The following is a 17,248-nucleotide window of genomic DNA, read 5'->3' as shown; positions in this document are numbered from 1 at the left end:
TAGCTCTTTTTTAACAGTAGTAAAGGCATATCATTTGCATTGCACTTCCATGAAGAAGTCCTGAAAATCATAAGAACATAAGAACATAAGAAATTGCCATGCGGGGTCAGACCAAGGGTCCATCAAGCCCAGCATCCTGTTTCCAACAGAGGCCAAACCAGGCCACAAGAACCTGGCAATTACCCAAACACTAAGAAGATTCCATGCTACTGATGCAATTAATAGCAGTGGCTATTCACTAAGTACACTTGATTAATAGCTGTTAATGGACTTCTCCAAGAACTTATCCAAACCTTTTTTGAACCCAGCTACACTAACTGCACTAACCTCTAGCAACAAATTCCAGAGCTTTATTGTGCGTTGATTGAAAAAGAATTTTCTCCGATTAGTCTTAAATGTGCTACTTGCTAACTTCATGGAATGCCCCCTAGTCCTTCTATTATTCGAAAGTGTAAATAACCGAGTCACATCTACTCGTTCAAGACCTCTCATGATCTTAAAGACCTCTATCATATCCCCCCTCAGCCGTCTCTTCTCCAAGCTGAACAGCCCTAACCTCTTCAGCCTTTCTTTATAGGGGAGCTGTTCCATCCCCTTTATCATTTTGGTTGCCCTTCTTTGTACCTTCTCCATAAATAAATAAATAAATAAATAAAACGAGAAGCTTGGGAGTGAGTGCCGAGGTGGTGACCTGGATTGCAAATTGGTTGACGGACAGAAGACAATGTGTGATGGTAAATGGAACCTTCTCTGAAGAGAGAGCGGTTTTAAGTGGTGTACCGCAAGGATCGGTGTTGGGACCGGTCCTGTTCAATATCTTTGTGAGCGACATTGCGGACGGGATAGAAGGTAAGGTTTGTCTTTTTGCGGATGACACTAAGATCTGCAACAGAGTGGACACGCCGGAAGGAGTGGAGAGAATGAGACGGGATCTAAGGAAACTGGAAGAGTGGTCGAAGATATGGCAGCTGAGATTCAATGCCAAGAAGTGCAAAGTCATGCATATGGGGAGTGGAAATCCAAATGAACTGTATTTAATGGGGGGGGAAAGGCTGATGTGCACGGAGCAGGAGAGGGACCTTGGGGTGATGGTGTCTAATGATCTGAAGTCGGCGAAACAATGCGACAAGGCGATAGCTAAAGCCAGAAGAATGCTGGGCTGCATAGAGAGAGGAATATCGAGTAAGAAAAGGGAAGTGATTATTCCCTTGTACAGGTCCTTGGTGAGGCCTCACCTGGAGTACTGTGTTCAGTTCTGGAGACCGTACCTTCAAAAAGACAAAGACAAGATGGAGGCGGTACAGAGAAGGGCGACCAGGAAGGTGGAGGATCTTCATCGGATGACGTACGAGGAGAGATTGAAGAATCTAAATATGTACACCCTGGAGGAAAGGAGGAGCAGAGGTGATATGATACAGACTTTCAGATACTTGAAAGGTGTTAATGATCAAAAGACAACGACAAACCTTTTCCTAAGGAAAAAAATCAGCAGAACCAGGGGTCACGATTTGAAGCTCCAGGGAGGAAGATTCAGAACCAATGTCAGGAAGTATTTCTTCACGGAGAGGGTGGTGGATGCCTGGAATGCCCTTCCGGAGGATGTGGTGAAGACCAGAACTGTGAAGGACTTCAAAGGGGCGTGGGATAAACACTGTGGATCCATAAAGTCAAGAGGCTGCCAATGAAGAGTGGGTGACTCGCCAGAATGATGGCTACTGCCTGGAGTCAATACCCTTATTAAATAAACATACACAGGCTTGACTCCAACATCTCTCTAAGCTTCAACAGCAAGAGGAAATGTGGAAAAAAGGATTCACACTCACAAAGAGGGGAGTAGCTGGCTTGTTACGGCGGTTACTACCCCAAATCAAATAAGCCTGATACTTCACTTTCAATGCATATACAGCATAGTTCTCTGATTCAACGGCAGGGGAGAAGAAAAGAGGGTTCGCACTCACAAAGCGGGGAGTAGCTGGATTGTTACGGCGGTTACTACCCCAAACCAAATGGGCCTGATACTTCACTTTCGATGCACATCCAGCATGGCTCTCTGCTTCAACGGCATGGGAGAAGACTTATACGTCACGCATATCCAGCATAGCTCCCTGCTTCAACGGCAGGGGAGAAGAAAAACAACCAATAAGGGCTAATAACATAGTCTGGGTAAAACAAATAAGCATGGGTGCAGCTTGCTTATTGCGGCGGCTACTACCCCAAACTAATCAAGCTAGATATTTCACTTGGATGCAGCTCCATCACTGCTCTCTACATTAAAGGTGGGGATGGAAGGGAAATAGAACCAAGAGCTAAGAGAAACAGATAAGTATGAGAGAAAATATGTGTGAAGCTTGCTGGGCAGACTAGATGGGCCATTTGGTCTTCTTCTGCCGTCATTTCTATGTTTCTATGTTTCTATGTTTCCATTGCAACTATATCTTTTTTGAAATGCGGCGACCAGAATTGTACACAGTATTCAAGGTGCAGTCTCACCATGGAGCGATACAAAGGCATTATGACATTTTCTGTTTTATTCACCATTCCCTTTCTAATAATTCCCAACATTCTGTTTGCTTTTTTGACTGCCATAGCACACTGAACCGATGATTTCAATGTGTTATCCACTATGGCGCCTAGATCTCTTTCATGGGTTGTAGCACCTAATATGGAACCTAACATTGTGTAACTATAGCATGGGTTATTTTTCCCTATATGCATCACCTTGCACTTATCCACATTAAATTTCATCTGCCATTTTGATGCCCAATTTTCCAGTCTCACAAGGTCTTCCTGCAATTTATTACAATCTGCTTGTGATTTAACTACTCTGAACAATTTTGTATCATCTGCAAATTTGATTATCTCACTCGTCGTATTTCTTTCCAGATCATTTATAAATATATTGAAAAGTAAGGGTCCCAATACAGATCCCTGAGGCACTCCACTGTCCACTCCCTTCCACTGAGAAAATTGTCCATTTAATCCTACTCTCTGTTTCCTGTCTTTTAGCCAGTTTGCAATCCACGAAAGGACATCACCACCTATCCCAAGACTTTTTACTTTTTCTAGAAGCCTCTCATGAGGAACTTTGTCAAACGCCTTCTGAAAATCCAAGTATACTACATCTACCGGTTGACCTTTGTCCACATGTTTATTAACTCCTTCAAAAAAGTGACATGGTTACCTTGAAAGGAAAGATCCTGTGTGGATCAGGCAGAATTCAAAATCACTCATTTGTCACTAAAATTGTGCAATTTGATAATATCAGCATGAGGATGGCCACCTGGGCCAGGGGCTAGTGCTAGCATGGTGTGCCCAGTCAAATTTCACTGCACCCTTTGCATAAAGGTGTAGTATCTCTGGAGCCATTTTGAAAAGACTTGAACTCCCTTTTTTCTGGCACCCCAATTATCTGGAGATTGCAACAATGGGATTGATTCTCCAGCTTGTCTACTTTCTCGGTCAGAAAGTCACAAATTCTTTCCAACTTATTGATCTTGACAATGTTAGAGGCAAGAGCGAGCTCCAGATCTGTGAGCCTCATATCATGCTCTTCAAGCTTAATGGCATTATCCTGCACTAAGTCTACTATCTGCCCCACTTTCTCCACAATTGTTGCCAGCCATGAGTCCAACTTCTGAGATATTTTATTGGAGAACTTTTTATTATGGTACGGTTGGCTGCATTTTCTCCAACTTTCTGCATTTCTGCCCTAGTATCAGCATCCCAGGATGACTCAATTGCATGAATCAAGCTACTCACAGATTAAAAGGTGAATTTTAAAACTCGGGCGCACACTAAAATCAGGAGATGGGTGCACATGTAGCACATCCATGTGTCCATCTGATTTTATAAGCCGGCCACATATGTGCACAAGTCCTGATGAGCGAATATCTCGCGTCATAGAAAAAAGGGGTGGATTGTGGACATGGTGTGGGCAGGGCATGGGCATTCCAGGTGGGGCCAAGAGATGCGTGTGCAAGTCCCTGAGAGCCTGAGCATGCGCTCAGGTATATTTGAGCATAAAATTACTTCTGCTACGGAGGAGGTGTAAATCGCAATAAAAAAAAATTCCAGGCATCTATGAAGTGTTTGAGGGGACTGGGATAACTAGGGGGAATGTAGTCTAAAGATCCAAGGGGGCTTGGAGGACTTAGCTGTAGACTGGGCAAACTGGTGGATGAACTGGTAAAACTGGTCATGGTATGGATGCATGCCTGTTATAAAATTCCCTCACTTGTGCGGTTCAAAGCTGACATTATGTGGCTGTGGAGCACACTTGTAAAATTAGGGACACACATACACATGTCAGAGCTATTTTATAAAATGCATGCATGTGTGCATGCAGGATATAAAATTGCCATGTATCTGGCCATGCTGATATACACATGTATATGTGTGCCCGTGTGCCTGTTTGAAAATAACCGTCATAGAGTTTTCTGCTTTTTGCAGTTTACTTGCCCAATCTGGGTGGGTATTGAAGCTTTTTTGTATCTTTAGGTTGTGACATCTTTCCAGTGGCAGTCCTATTTTGAGTAAATATGGAAAAACAGCAATAATATAATGGGAGCTCAGCTAAGCCACTGCTACCCAGCTCAGAGCATGACCAGATAGCCCCAAATTTTGGTGAATTTTCTGAAAATAGGCACCTAACTTACAGGTCAATACAGTAAAGTGCGGCCGCAGTTACCCTGCTCCTAACCCGCTTTCTACTCACTTTTCGGCCGCGTTAGTCCAACCCGTGATTCACTATCCCCTTTAACCTACTCTTACCACCTCTATAAATCACCGGGTAACCCCTTCCGCCCGCAGCATGTATATTACATGTAAACGATCGAATTAGCTATTCCCTCCCATACAGTAACGCGCGCCTCGACTATCGCTTTTTTACCCTGCCGTTTTGCCGCGTGTTTAACCTGCTAATTTACCGCCTACCCCTACCCCTGCATTAGAGGCAGGAGTAAGGGTAGATGGCAAACTTTCCCCCAAAAGGAAACCTAAAAACCTAAAATCCCCTCCTCCAGAAGCGACTTGACATGTTACCAACTTACTTTTTGTTGCTTTCAGCCCCTTTCCTTCTCTACCGTCCTCCGGAGGGGGCAGCCGGCGGCGAAAGTAGCTTGCAGCGGTCCCCCCCGCGCAGGTCCCGGTTCTCCTGGCTCAGCCCTCATCTGAAGATTGTGAAGTCAGGTAAGAGCCCACTGTTCTGTGCGCTCTCCAGTCACGGCGCGAGCGGAGCGAAGTGAAGCGTACTTTCATTGGCTTGAGCGCCCGTCAATTTGGGTGCTCAAGCCAATGAAAGCACATGGACGGGCATGCGTGACGCACGCCGTGACGTCATGCATTATCCATTATCATGGATAATGGAGCATTTTGATTTTCAGATTTAGCCACATAACTTATCTGGCTAGCTATGGTCATGCCATAGAACAGTCTTAAAATTAGCTGGATAAAGTTATCCATCTATCTTTTAGATAGTCGGATATATTCAGCAGGTCCACTATGCCACTGAATATCCTGACAAAGGTAGCTGGATACGTTTATCTGGCTTACCTTGCAAGCCGGCCAGTGACTGAATATTGCCCCCTATATTTATATTGAAAGAATAGAAAATGGTGTGCATAAGTTTTAGAAAACTGACATATATAAATTTATGTAAAAATAAAAAGTGAGATATCTGTTAACTCCGTTTAACATATTGGCTTGCCCTGACTCACTTTTGAGCAGCTCTGTACATCACGGATGATATTTCCCTTCATAAACATATCTCTTCATTCCACTGCTGTGAACCTTTGTTCTCTACAGTACATTTTTTTCAGACACGCTCAAAACTATACAATATAGAGCAGATTTTCACAAGCAGGAGAGAAGGTAGGGGAATGGGGAAAAAGTGAGCATCTGGCTAGGATACCTTAGTTATCCACTGACTCACATCAATTGGAGATGTGCGATGTGTGATAAAATTGCTTTGCCACCAGTTGCTTTTTTTTTTTTTTACAGGCATACTGAATGTAGTCAGGAATTTTGGAAACTTTAGAATCTACAAGGAATGCTGGAAACCATGGAATCCACAAAGGAGTTAATCTAAAAATGAGAGAGTGATAATTTCAGCACAGGATAGCTGATTAAGGACAAAATGTTTCACAGCCATTCTAGAAAAAAAATGGTAAAACAGATAAATGCAGCTTGTGCAAAATGGAACTAGATTCAGTTACTGATCACACTGTCCAAAACGTGGAAAAGGCAAAAGATCAATAAGAATTCCACCTTTCACACTTCTGATGATTGTCACCCTTAAATAACAAACACTCAATCAATAGTGCACTTAACATATGGCTGTCAATTATGTTTAAGTATTTTTTATTGATTTAAAAAAAAGATGGTACAAATACCAAACAGGGAAGAATATCACAGAAACAGGCATTGCTACTACTTAGCAATGCCCGTGTACATAATATGCACTGTATCTCATCTCAAATAAGGCAGTATCCTCATCTTCAACCCCCTCCCATTCCCCCACCCTACATCTTACTGGCCCACTACTGAACAAAAGGTTCACTTTTTACATAGATAATGTCAATAGTCATTCAAAATTAAGCTTCAGCCTGATGTGGCAACAACTGCAGATAAGCGTCCCATATGAATACAAAAGATCTACATTTTCTGGTCAGATCAACTTTATCTACATACTTTTCATTCACACACATAAGGTGTATCAGATTTCTCCATTGTGTTAAAGTTGGGGAATCTTTTCCCACTCAATGTTGCAGGATAGATTTTTTGCCAATAACAGGATTTTCCGAATCCAAAGTCATATAAACTTTTTACTTAAAGCCACCCCCTCCATGTTATCAAATAGTAGCACATCTGTCTGCAGCAGGAGCAGCATCCTCGTAACCATAAAGATATATTGAACCACTGATTTCCAAAAATAACTTATCTTAAAACAACCCCAAAATTAATGTCGCAGGGCTCCTGGCATCCAATTGCATTTTTCGCAAATATCAGATTGGGCAATAGACATATGGAATGCCTTCTTTTGGGAACAATAGTTCCTCATTAAAAACTTATATTGTACTTCTTGTAAATCTACATTGCAAGTAATAGATTTTATTTTCTTGAAACAAAGTGCATATTGACATTCTGTGAGATCTCAGATTTCCAACTAAATACTATTTAACCCAAGGTCAATGTTGGATTTCAGATCCAGGAGATGACGATAAAAATATTTTATAGAGTGCCGGCTAGGCTCCTCTATATATTAAATATTTCTGATAACAGTGCCCTATTATCCACACCCCAATCCTGCACCTTTAAGGATCGAATATAGCTTCTAGTTTGCTGATAGGCAAAATAATGCTTGTTATCCAGCTCAAAAATTCATCAACCAGAGTTGAAAAGGATTTCATAGCCCCATTCTCAGTCAGAAATTGCGCTATCATACTCAGTCCCTTAGCAGCCCAGTTTGCAAAGATTGCATGGTGTGTGCCTGGAGGAAATAACTCATTCCCAATTAAGGGCAGGAATTGAGAATCATTGCTTTTTAATTGCAAATAAAAGTAGAAATGGCGCCAGGATAAAATCAGGAGAGTGACTAAAGAGCTTCCCTAAAGTATCCTGATAACGCCATCAATGAAGAATACAAAAGGTACTCCAGGTTGTCCAGAGAAAAAAGTTTCTTTTCCATCCCAATAGGAGTATAAAAGTTTATCCCCAGCAACCAATGCACAACATGGCGTAGATTGCAAGCCACATTGTATAATTTTAAGTCTGCTAAGCCCCTCGTTCCCATTTGAGCATCAGTTTGAGCCAGGCCTCTCGCGGTTTCTTATTTTTCCAAAGGTATCCCCTTCTCAAATTCTCTATCTGGGCCACATTCTGTCTCGATAAATATCAGGGTATTGCCTGGAACATGTATAACCATTTTGGCAGAATAATCATTTGGAAAAGATTTACTTTGTCCGCCAATGATAATGGGAAATCCCTGCTGGTAGAGTTCAACATCTTCTGGAAATTTATCCTATATAATTTTGTTGGATTCTTGGGTAAAATAATACCCAAGTATGTAAAGGAATCATTTACCCACCGCATAGGGAAAATCCTCTCCCCAGGTCTGTCTCACCTCAGTAATTGTCGGTAAATTTCACACTTATCCAAATTTAATTTAAAGCCTGCCAACCATCTCCAGTTCCCCTAAGAGGGCCTTCACAGAGGCTTGTGGGTCCACAATTTGGATTTGATTTTTCTTCTTTCTCCCACCCTAGCCCACCCCCCATTTATATGGCAAAACCAGAGCTGGAGTCCACAGACGAGATGTGTAGCTGAGTGAATGAAAAAGAGCCTGGCAAAAGAACCTCAAAGTGATGGTCAAGGAAGAGACCAGAGACCCTTCTAAGGTCTGTGATATGAAGCAAGGAGGTTAGGACAGGGAACCCTATTATCTACAAATTCTTGGTAGGGAGGAAGGCAACATGTCTACATGTGTCTGGAACTTCTTTGTCATAAGGCTATTGGTGTACAATATAATTAGAATGATTCCTGTATTTTCTGCCACATTTTCTTGGTTTCTGATTGCATTATTTGGTTCCTAAGGATCTTCTCTTTCTCCATACGATTCATAGGATTGTTACTGAAAGTTCTATCAGCAATGCTGTCCTTGTACTTTTCTACTTTACCATTATATCCAATTTTTTTTTTGCATCATGCTTTTTATCTGTTGGAATAGGAATGACCCACGTGGTCACAAGTTCTTTCTCTACAATTCTCTCAGGGTTATAATTCCAGTGCTTTTCTGGTACAGTGATGTTATAAATTTTGTACAGTTTCCAGTGAATGAGCCATGCCAGAAACCCTGGGACATCAATTTTGGGGTTGTTTTAAGATAAGTTATTTTTGGAAATCTGTGGTTCAATATATCTTTACAGTTATGGCTCCCACTGCACACAGATATGTTATTATTTGATAACATTCGGGGGGGGGGGGGGGTTTAAGAAGTTTATATGACTTTGGATTCGGAAAATCCTTTTATTAGCAAAAAAGTCTTCTATGGATTCTAGTTTCGATTTTTCCACATAAATGGGGAGTGGGAGAGGGGGTGGAGAGGGAAGGAAAACCAAATTCAAATTAAGAATGTCTTCAAAAAAATTGTCTTGCATTAGGTGCAACCAAGTACCTTACCAGATGCAATAAAGCCCACATGTCAGGGTTCTACACCAGCCCCTTATCCATGGATACCCTAAGTAATCCTGAGTACACAGTTAAAATGGTGATCTCCAGTTTGCCACAGCTTCCCTGTCCATCTGATTCACTTCTGTAGATCCCTTTCATTGTACTATGCTTGCCAGTATTGTTTCTCTGGACTTCTATCCTGTCCTGTCCTTGCTCACCTCGGCTCTGGTTATTACAGTGATCCCACTGTTAAAACTATTTGTGCTCAGCTTGCATTGTAATGGCAGCATTTTACCCTTTATCTTTCTGGGTTCCAGTTCTGAGCTGTACCTCCTCAAGAAGGGAAGTGGGTTAATGTGCCCTTTTAACTTCAGGAGCCTGGCTTAAACAATAGTCCACCTTAGCTTCAGGTAGGTTCTAGCCAACATACGTGATGAGTTGTATATCATCCACATACATATAACACTCTGTTCCATTGTTTATTTCTTTAAAGGTCTTATATTTCACAACTTCCACTATATAGTGTTCAGTGCGGAGTACAGATGTACATACATACAAATCTTAATAAAACTATACTATACAACTATATTACGTAATACAACTGAGTATGGACATTAACAGACATCACAAACTAGCACTTCCCCCAAATGCTTCACTAAAAAGAACAGCCTTTAGTTGTTTCCTAAAAACTTGTACATCCATCTCTGCACACAACTGGACAGGGAGAGAGTTCCATAAAATACACCTGCATGTGTAACCTTGTAACATATGTATAAAACTGGTTTCTTATAGTTTATTAATTCAGGGTTAACCAGACTATACAAGGTTAAAGCTGTAGAGACGTGCAGTTCAACTGATAGCCCAGCACCAATAATGAAGTTACACACCGCATTAGCATATAACAGCATTAAACTTTACTGAATAATTAGCAGATTTATTCGTTCTGCTCACTCTGCAAACACATGCACACTGTAGTAACTTAGACATGAAATACTGCTCAAAGATTTCAACTGGTGACAATTCAGCAGCTATCTCCAAACTTTACACAATCTTTTCATTTATTTCAAAGTCCCAGCTTGTGTCCTACTGTGAAGCTGTTTGAATGCTGAAGGGCGGGAGATGACGTCAGCACTTCTTTTGATCCTAACTGCTGAACCCTCATTGCAAAGGGAGCCCTCAGTCTCTGGCAATTCAAATTAGTAATCCTTCACAGCATGGATCCTTAATTAAAACAGACACATTTCTTTAGTATCAGGGCAGAGCAGAGAACTTCCTCCATCTTGCTCAGGAAGCAATGGCCTGTTTTCACTTGCCCCAAACTGACTTCAGCTGGGCTGTGTGTTTTCAGTCCTTAAAGAGACAGCACCCAATTGGCAGTTCTTCAGTGTCATTGTCTTTTTTACTAAAGTAGGTCACACATGCATGATATAAGATTCATGCATTTGTGGTCGCACACACGCTGTAAGGAATCAGGTAGGCGAGAATAAGGTAAAAGTAAAATAATATGTTTATTGGTATACAATCTTAAGTCCAAGTATTAAAAGTATCTAAGCATATACAGTTCTAAGCATATACAGTTCTAAGCATATACAGTTCTAAGCTTAAGCATATACAGTTCTAAGCATTAAAGATATTGCTTAAGCATATACATCTGTATCCGTGCACAATATTTCGGCCAATACTCACTACACCCTTTTCATCATCAGCCTGGCAAGGAGAGAGCGCATCACAGGCGAAAAAGGGGTCTTCACTTTGTACGTCTACAAAGGACAAAACATCACTTTGCTCTTCCGCAAAGGAACTCTTTCTCTCTCAGTTTGTCGTCCAAAGTTACCTTTCTTTTATAGTCTACTGTATGCCAGGTGCCGAAGGGTGCGTGCGAAGTAATCTTATGTTCATGCCAGGTGCAAGCTTATGTGCGTGCGAAGTAATCTTATCTTTATGCCAGGTGCAAGCTTATGTGCGTGCGAAGTAATCTTATCTTTATGCCAGGTGCAAGCTTATTTATAGCCTACTGTATGCCAGGTGCCAAAGGGTGCATGCGAAGTGCAAACTTATTTATAGCCTACTGTATGCCAGGTGCAAACTTATTTATGCCAGGACAGGATTGCTCACTATCTGTTCTTGCAGTTCAAGGATAGGTCATCTCCATTCCAGGCCGAATGTCAGTGCTGCAGCTGATTCTGCAATATCCCTTACACACGCATATGGGGTGTGCATGCTCGTTTAAAAGTTAGCAAAATACTGATGGTTCAACCAAGTATAAATGATGTGGATTCTTGTGTTTAAAAAATATGTATGTACTGAAAGTAACATACCCTTGTAATTTTGGGGCAGTGAGATGTGATACTTTATAAAATCTGTGGCTCCTGTTGCACACTTTATAAAAAACAAACATAACTTTAGGCATATATATTTATCATATATGTGCTGAGGCATGCATACTATTGAAAATCACACACCCTATCTAATAAATGAAATAAAAATATCATAATCTTTGCACACAATTGTATTATTGGTATATCAGTTTACATGTTCTTAGATTTAGGAAAATATTCAGTTTGTGATGGAAGCTCTTAAGCACAATATATATATATATCAACCTAATAAATGAAGCTTGACTGATGTGCCGCAAATGCTCAGTAGAGAGCAGCTCTACTGCGCATGCGCGGGCGAGCACGTCGGCCAGAGCTTGCCCATAACAAAAATGGCGCTGGGAGGAGCGGCGGCGAGGAGCAGTGGCAGCGGCGGCGAGGAGCAGCGGCAGCGTAGGTGAGGGGCGACGGCGAGGAGCAGCGGCGGCAAGGCGCAGTAGCGGCGCGCGCGCGAGGGAGGGAGGGACCTCCCCCGGAGATCTTCTGTTTATGCCATCCGGAGGGGGAGTGAATGGGGGGAGGAAGGAATGAATGAGGGGAGGAGGGAGGAGGGAGTGACTGAGGGGAGGGGGGAGGGGAGAATAGAGGGTGAGGGGAGAATGAGGTGGGAGGGAGGAGAGTGAGGGGGAGGGGGAAGGAAATGGACCGAAATTTTTTTTTTAATGTAGCCCATTGTTACGGGCTTAACGGCTAGTATATATATAAAACAACCCAGAAATACATCTTATAATAAACTATACAAGTACCTGTTTTTCATCCAGGCTGTTATTTTTGTAATTGCTTGTTTTTCACATCCATCTCTTTGCCCCTGCTTCTTTCTGCATCTAACCCATAACTGCCTTCTTCACTATCATTTCCCCAGCCACTTTTCCCAGTATCCATTCCTCGGACTCGCCTGCCTTTCTGGAGTCCCCTTTTCCCCTCAGTCAGGCTTAAGCAGTGGAAACTCATCCCTCTGTTGCAGATCAGCCTGCAATCTCTCTCTGAGGTGGTAAAACAAACATTTTCTAACTCATAGGCCAATCCTCACTTCTCAAAATGATGCTGCTGCATTTTGGATGAAGTGAATTCAGTTCAATCGTCATTAATGTTTTGACGCTTTCCTGCCTTGCGTCCCTTCCTGCCCACCCCTTCTCATACTCTCTCTTTCCTGACAGAAGCCCTATCACTCTCCTTCCATCCCCCACTCCCCTACAGTCCTCTCACTCACAGGGTGAATTAAAGTGGAAGAGGAAAATAAGAGAGCTAAGGATATGAGATGGAGAAAGAGAGATGAGTGAAAGGGCTGCAGGAGGGAAGGAAAGAGGGCAAGAGGGCTGTAGGGTGTGAGAAGAAAGGAGGAGAGTAAGAATACTGAAGTGGTTGAGAGGGTCAAAGGTCACCCTCTACAGCCCCCTCACTTTCCTCCTTCCCCTTCATCCCTGCTGCCTCCTCTTCTTCGCCTCCCTTTCCCCAGACCCTACAGCCCTCAACAGTGAGAGAGCCCTTTCACTCTCATTCCCTTACCTCACCCACTTGGCCCTGTTTTAGGTATCCCTCAGGCAACCTCCATATGTGTGTCCGTGCGTGCTTGTGTGTGTAAACATGGGGCAGAAGAGGGAGGAGGGGGAGGAAAGTCTCCTATCCCTCTGCCGTGCTGAAAGGTAAACGTAGACCATCCATGCACTTTTACATCATATTGGTTTTGAGAAAACAATCTGCACAATAAGGCAACTTTGACCCATCCACAGTTTTCCTTCACTGGTATTCAGTAATTTTGTAAAGTTTAGAGTAGAAAGGACCAGTCATTCGTGAGATGTAACAGATGATAAATACATATGGACATTCACGTCTTTTTATATCTGTTAGAACAATTTTCAAACTGCCTGCAGAAGTGCAACACTGATGCTTTTTCTTTCCACCACAAGTTTTGTGCCAATTTTCAAAGGAAAACTTTTCCTTTGAAAATTGACAAAGAAAAGGTACTCAGACAGGGGCAGATTTTAAAAGCCCTACGCGCGTAAATCCAGCTGGATTTACGCGCGTAGGGGGGTGACACGTGCCGAGCCTATTTTGCATAGGCCCGGCGACGCGCACAAGCCCCGGGATGCGCGTATGTCCCGGGGCTTTGTGAAAGGGGCGGGGTGAGGCAGGGGCGGGACCGAGGCCTCCAGCAACGCGGTCGTGCCGGGGGATCGCGCAACCTACGCCTGCCCAGAGGCAGGTGCAACTTATGGAACAAAGGTTAGGGTGGGTTTAGGTAGGGCTGGGGGGTGGGTTAGGTGGGGGAATGGAGGGGAAGGGGGGGCAGAAGCAAATTTCCTCTGAGGCCGTTCCGATTTTGGAGTGGCCTCGGAGGGAACAGGAAAAGCCATCAGGGCTCGGCGTGCCCAAGGTGCACAAGTGTGCACCCCGTTGCATGCGCCAACCCCGAATTTTATAACATGCGTGCAGCTGCGTGCTCAATGTTATAAAATCAGGCGTAGATTTGTGCGCGCCGGGTTGCGCGCACAAATCTACGCCCGCGCGTAGGTATTAAAATCCGGCCCATAACTTTGCATCTCTTTTTTTGTGTTGATACTTTTTCACCCACAAGCTTTTGAGAACTGAAACATATGCGTGTACTTACCAGCCTGTCCCCAGCCATAGGCTTCAGCAATGCCTCTTTTTACCATGGGTAACATTACATGCATGGTAGGACTCCACTTACAATTTTACCTGAAAATAGGGTGGGCAATATTCAAAAATCCCATTTCCTTTGGTAAAACATTTAATAGATGGAAATGACTTTGAAATTGCATACTTGGCCTGCCCTATCTATCTATCTATCTGATCTATATATATATAGATATCATTGCTCCAGCAGGCATTTAGAATATTGGCTATTCCAAATGGCATTTGGAGCTTAGTTTTAAATGTTCTATTTTATCTAACGTTTATGTTTATTCATCTTTATTTAGCAGCATAGATAAATTAGATTAGAAGCAGAAACAAGCTTCATTGACATGGCCTGTGTATCAACTTGTTGCTATACTTCAATATAACTTACAACATTATATACATAGGTGCTCATTCTTTTTCCCTTCAACTCCTCATCTGTTTATTCTTATTTTCTCTTCTTTTATCTCGCCCCAATTCAACATACATAATCATCCTGGATGCCGTTTTCCTTGCACAATAGCTAGGAAATTTCACAGTTTGGTGATTTCTGTTAGTTTAGGTTATTATTTTCAATTGTTTAAGTTTGTGTTATAGAATTAGAAACTGAGAAGCCCATTTTTTTTATAATGCTTCTCCCACTCCTGGGCTTCTTCACTAAATACAGAGGGGTAGATTTTCAAAAACCGCGAATAGGCGTACTTTTGTTGGCGCTCCAGGCGCAAACAAAAGTACGCTGGATTTCAGTAGATACGCGCATAGCCGCGCGTATCCGCTGAAATCCGGGATCGGCGCGCGCAAGGCTATTGATTTCGTATAGCCGGCGCGCGCCGAGCCGCGCAGCCTACCCCCGTTCCCTCCGAGGCCGCTCTGAAATCGGAGCGGCCTCGGAGGGAACTTTCTTTTGCCCTCCCCTCACCTTCCCCTCCCTTCCCCTACCTAACCCACCCACCCGGCCCTGTCTAAACCCCCCCCTTACCTTTGTTGGGGGATTTACGCCTCCCAGAGGGAGACGTAAATCCCCGCATGCCAGCGGGCCGCTAGCGCGCCGGGACGCGATCTGGGGGCGGGTCTGGAGGGCGCGGCCACGCCCCCGGGCTGCCCCGGGCCGTAGCCACGCCCCCGGGCCCGCTCCTGACACGCCCCGAAAACACCGCGCGGTCCGGGCCCGCCCCCGACACGCCCCCCGACACGCCCCCTCCGAAAACCCCGGGACTTACGCGAGTCCTGGGGCTCTGCGCGCGCCGGTAGGCCTATGTAAAATAGGCTTCCCGGCGCGCAGGGCCCTGCTCGCCTAAATCCGCTCGGATTTGGGCGGATTTAGGCGAGCAGGGCTCTTAAAATCCGCCCCAGAGTGAGTAGGACAAAAGAGGAAAATCACACTAAAATTTTATTAGAAAACCTAAGTCTTCATTGCTACCCTCTGAGGTTGGTTTATCCCTCAACAGAAATATCTGCCCATCTAAGATTTATATCACCTGAGGTTTAGCTGCTTTAGAAATCATTGGCCACTTTGACCTCTTTAGCAGAGCATGTCTCTCTACTGCCAGGACCCTCTGCAATGTCTTGTGCTCTCAGCACTTCCTGTTTTCTGCTGTGATCTTCCTGGCTTAAGCTTCTGTACTGGTGGTTTACACTTTGGCAGTGGCTGGCCTTTGGTTGCTAGGTGAAAGTTCGTAGATATCTGTTTGTTTAGCATCTTATGGCTAGTCCTTCCAGACATGTGATTGATTCTGAGTCCAGTGGATGTCCAGCTACATTGCAGCACACTGTCAAGCTTTAAGTGGCTCATTTCAATGTCAGATTTTATTTGGTCATCATGACCTACTGAGGAAAAGGTCCATGATTCTTTTCATCTGTGGTCGGTTGTTCAGACATTTTCCTGGAATGGCCCTAGCTCTGTCTGGGCTCAGGTCTTTAGTTAGATCTATCTCACTGCTCATGTGTTTTCTCCTCCACCCCCCCACCACCCCACCCTCCACTGTGTTTTCCTGCTGCAGCATAAGGCTCTGTGAAAAGATTGACAGACAGAAAGTGGCTGTGCTGCTTGAGAGAACTGAGAAAAAATTGGTATTTTGTGCTTTAAATCCTCTGTAAAAATCTATTCTATAGATTAGACTTCTATTTTATGATTTTTTAAATGTATAACTTCAGTTAATGTGGACAGGTGGTATATACTTTTAATAAATAATATATTCAGTAAAATAAGTCACTTCAATAAAATTCACTTGCATTCTCTGAAATAACAGTGATGAATTATATTGGATAACACTACATATATACTCCTGCTACTGGTGACATTTAGACTAATGACTGACATAATGCTAAGTAAGAGGACTCTGTATCATCCAGGGTGGTATTATTGCATTATTGATTGTACACTAAGACAACCACTATTTAATATGACTGTGATTGATATAGATAGAAAGTGCCATTAGCAAAGAGAAAGGTTAAAGCAATCACCAAGTCTACATAGTAAGTTAAAGCTGCAAGCAATAACCTATATATGCATAAATTGCAGTTATTATAATTACATTGTTAAACTCTTGAAATACAGGGCTCTAAGTGCATGGGATGACATTCATTTATTATTAAGCCCATCAGTCCACCAAATGGTTCTCTATAGAACAGGAAGAGTTGGGAACTTTTCCCCTCTTTGTAATTTTGATCCATAGTGAGATGCACATAGAATTTCTATATTGATAATGATATTGGATTTAGATCTCCTGAACAAATAAGATTATTCTATGATAAGTTAAACTAATTAGCAGAAGAAAGAAAACTGTTTAAATAAAATTCAAAAGAAATTGAAGACAACAATGTGGATAATAATGCTAGTTTTCAGTATGAGAGATTGACAATGACTCATGCAATTATCCTTTAATATTTAATATTGCATGGCTGTTCCCTTAGGGTTGTTAACAGATATGGATCTGTGACTGTTTCCAGTTATTTTATATGTCTGAGCTACGTGTAAGTAGATTGTTTTTTTGCTATTACTGTGTTTATTGGCTTTGTTTTTGTTTTTTATAAATACTGTTTTGAGTTTGTGTGTTTGATCATTTGTATTG

General features: G+C 42.8%; 1 protein-coding gene and 1 long non-coding RNA gene across 2 annotated transcripts in view; one reads left to right on the top strand and one right to left on the bottom strand.

Annotated features, from left to right (window-relative positions):
• MC2R (melanocortin 2 receptor) overlaps positions 1 to 17,248 on the top strand; it is a 79,629-nt gene that overhangs the window by 24,763 nt on the left and 37,618 nt on the right. The gene's annotated exons all lie outside the window — the stretch shown is intronic.
• Positions 9,631 to 11,058, bottom strand: LOC115085196. Its single transcript, XR_003854755.1, has 2 exons — positions 10,852 to 11,058; positions 9,631 to 10,624 (listed from the first exon to the last, which is right to left on the bottom strand). It is a non-coding gene; the product is annotated as an uncharacterized LOC115085196 (long non-coding RNA).

This window comes from Rhinatrema bivittatum, chromosome 2 (assembly GCF_901001135.1).
Source record: "Rhinatrema bivittatum chromosome 2, aRhiBiv1.1, whole genome shotgun sequence".
Taxonomy (NCBI): Eukaryota; Metazoa; Chordata; class Amphibia; order Gymnophiona; family Rhinatrematidae; genus Rhinatrema; species Rhinatrema bivittatum.
Note: the sequence above shows the minus strand (reverse complement) of the source record. Positions and strands in the feature narration are given on the sequence as shown.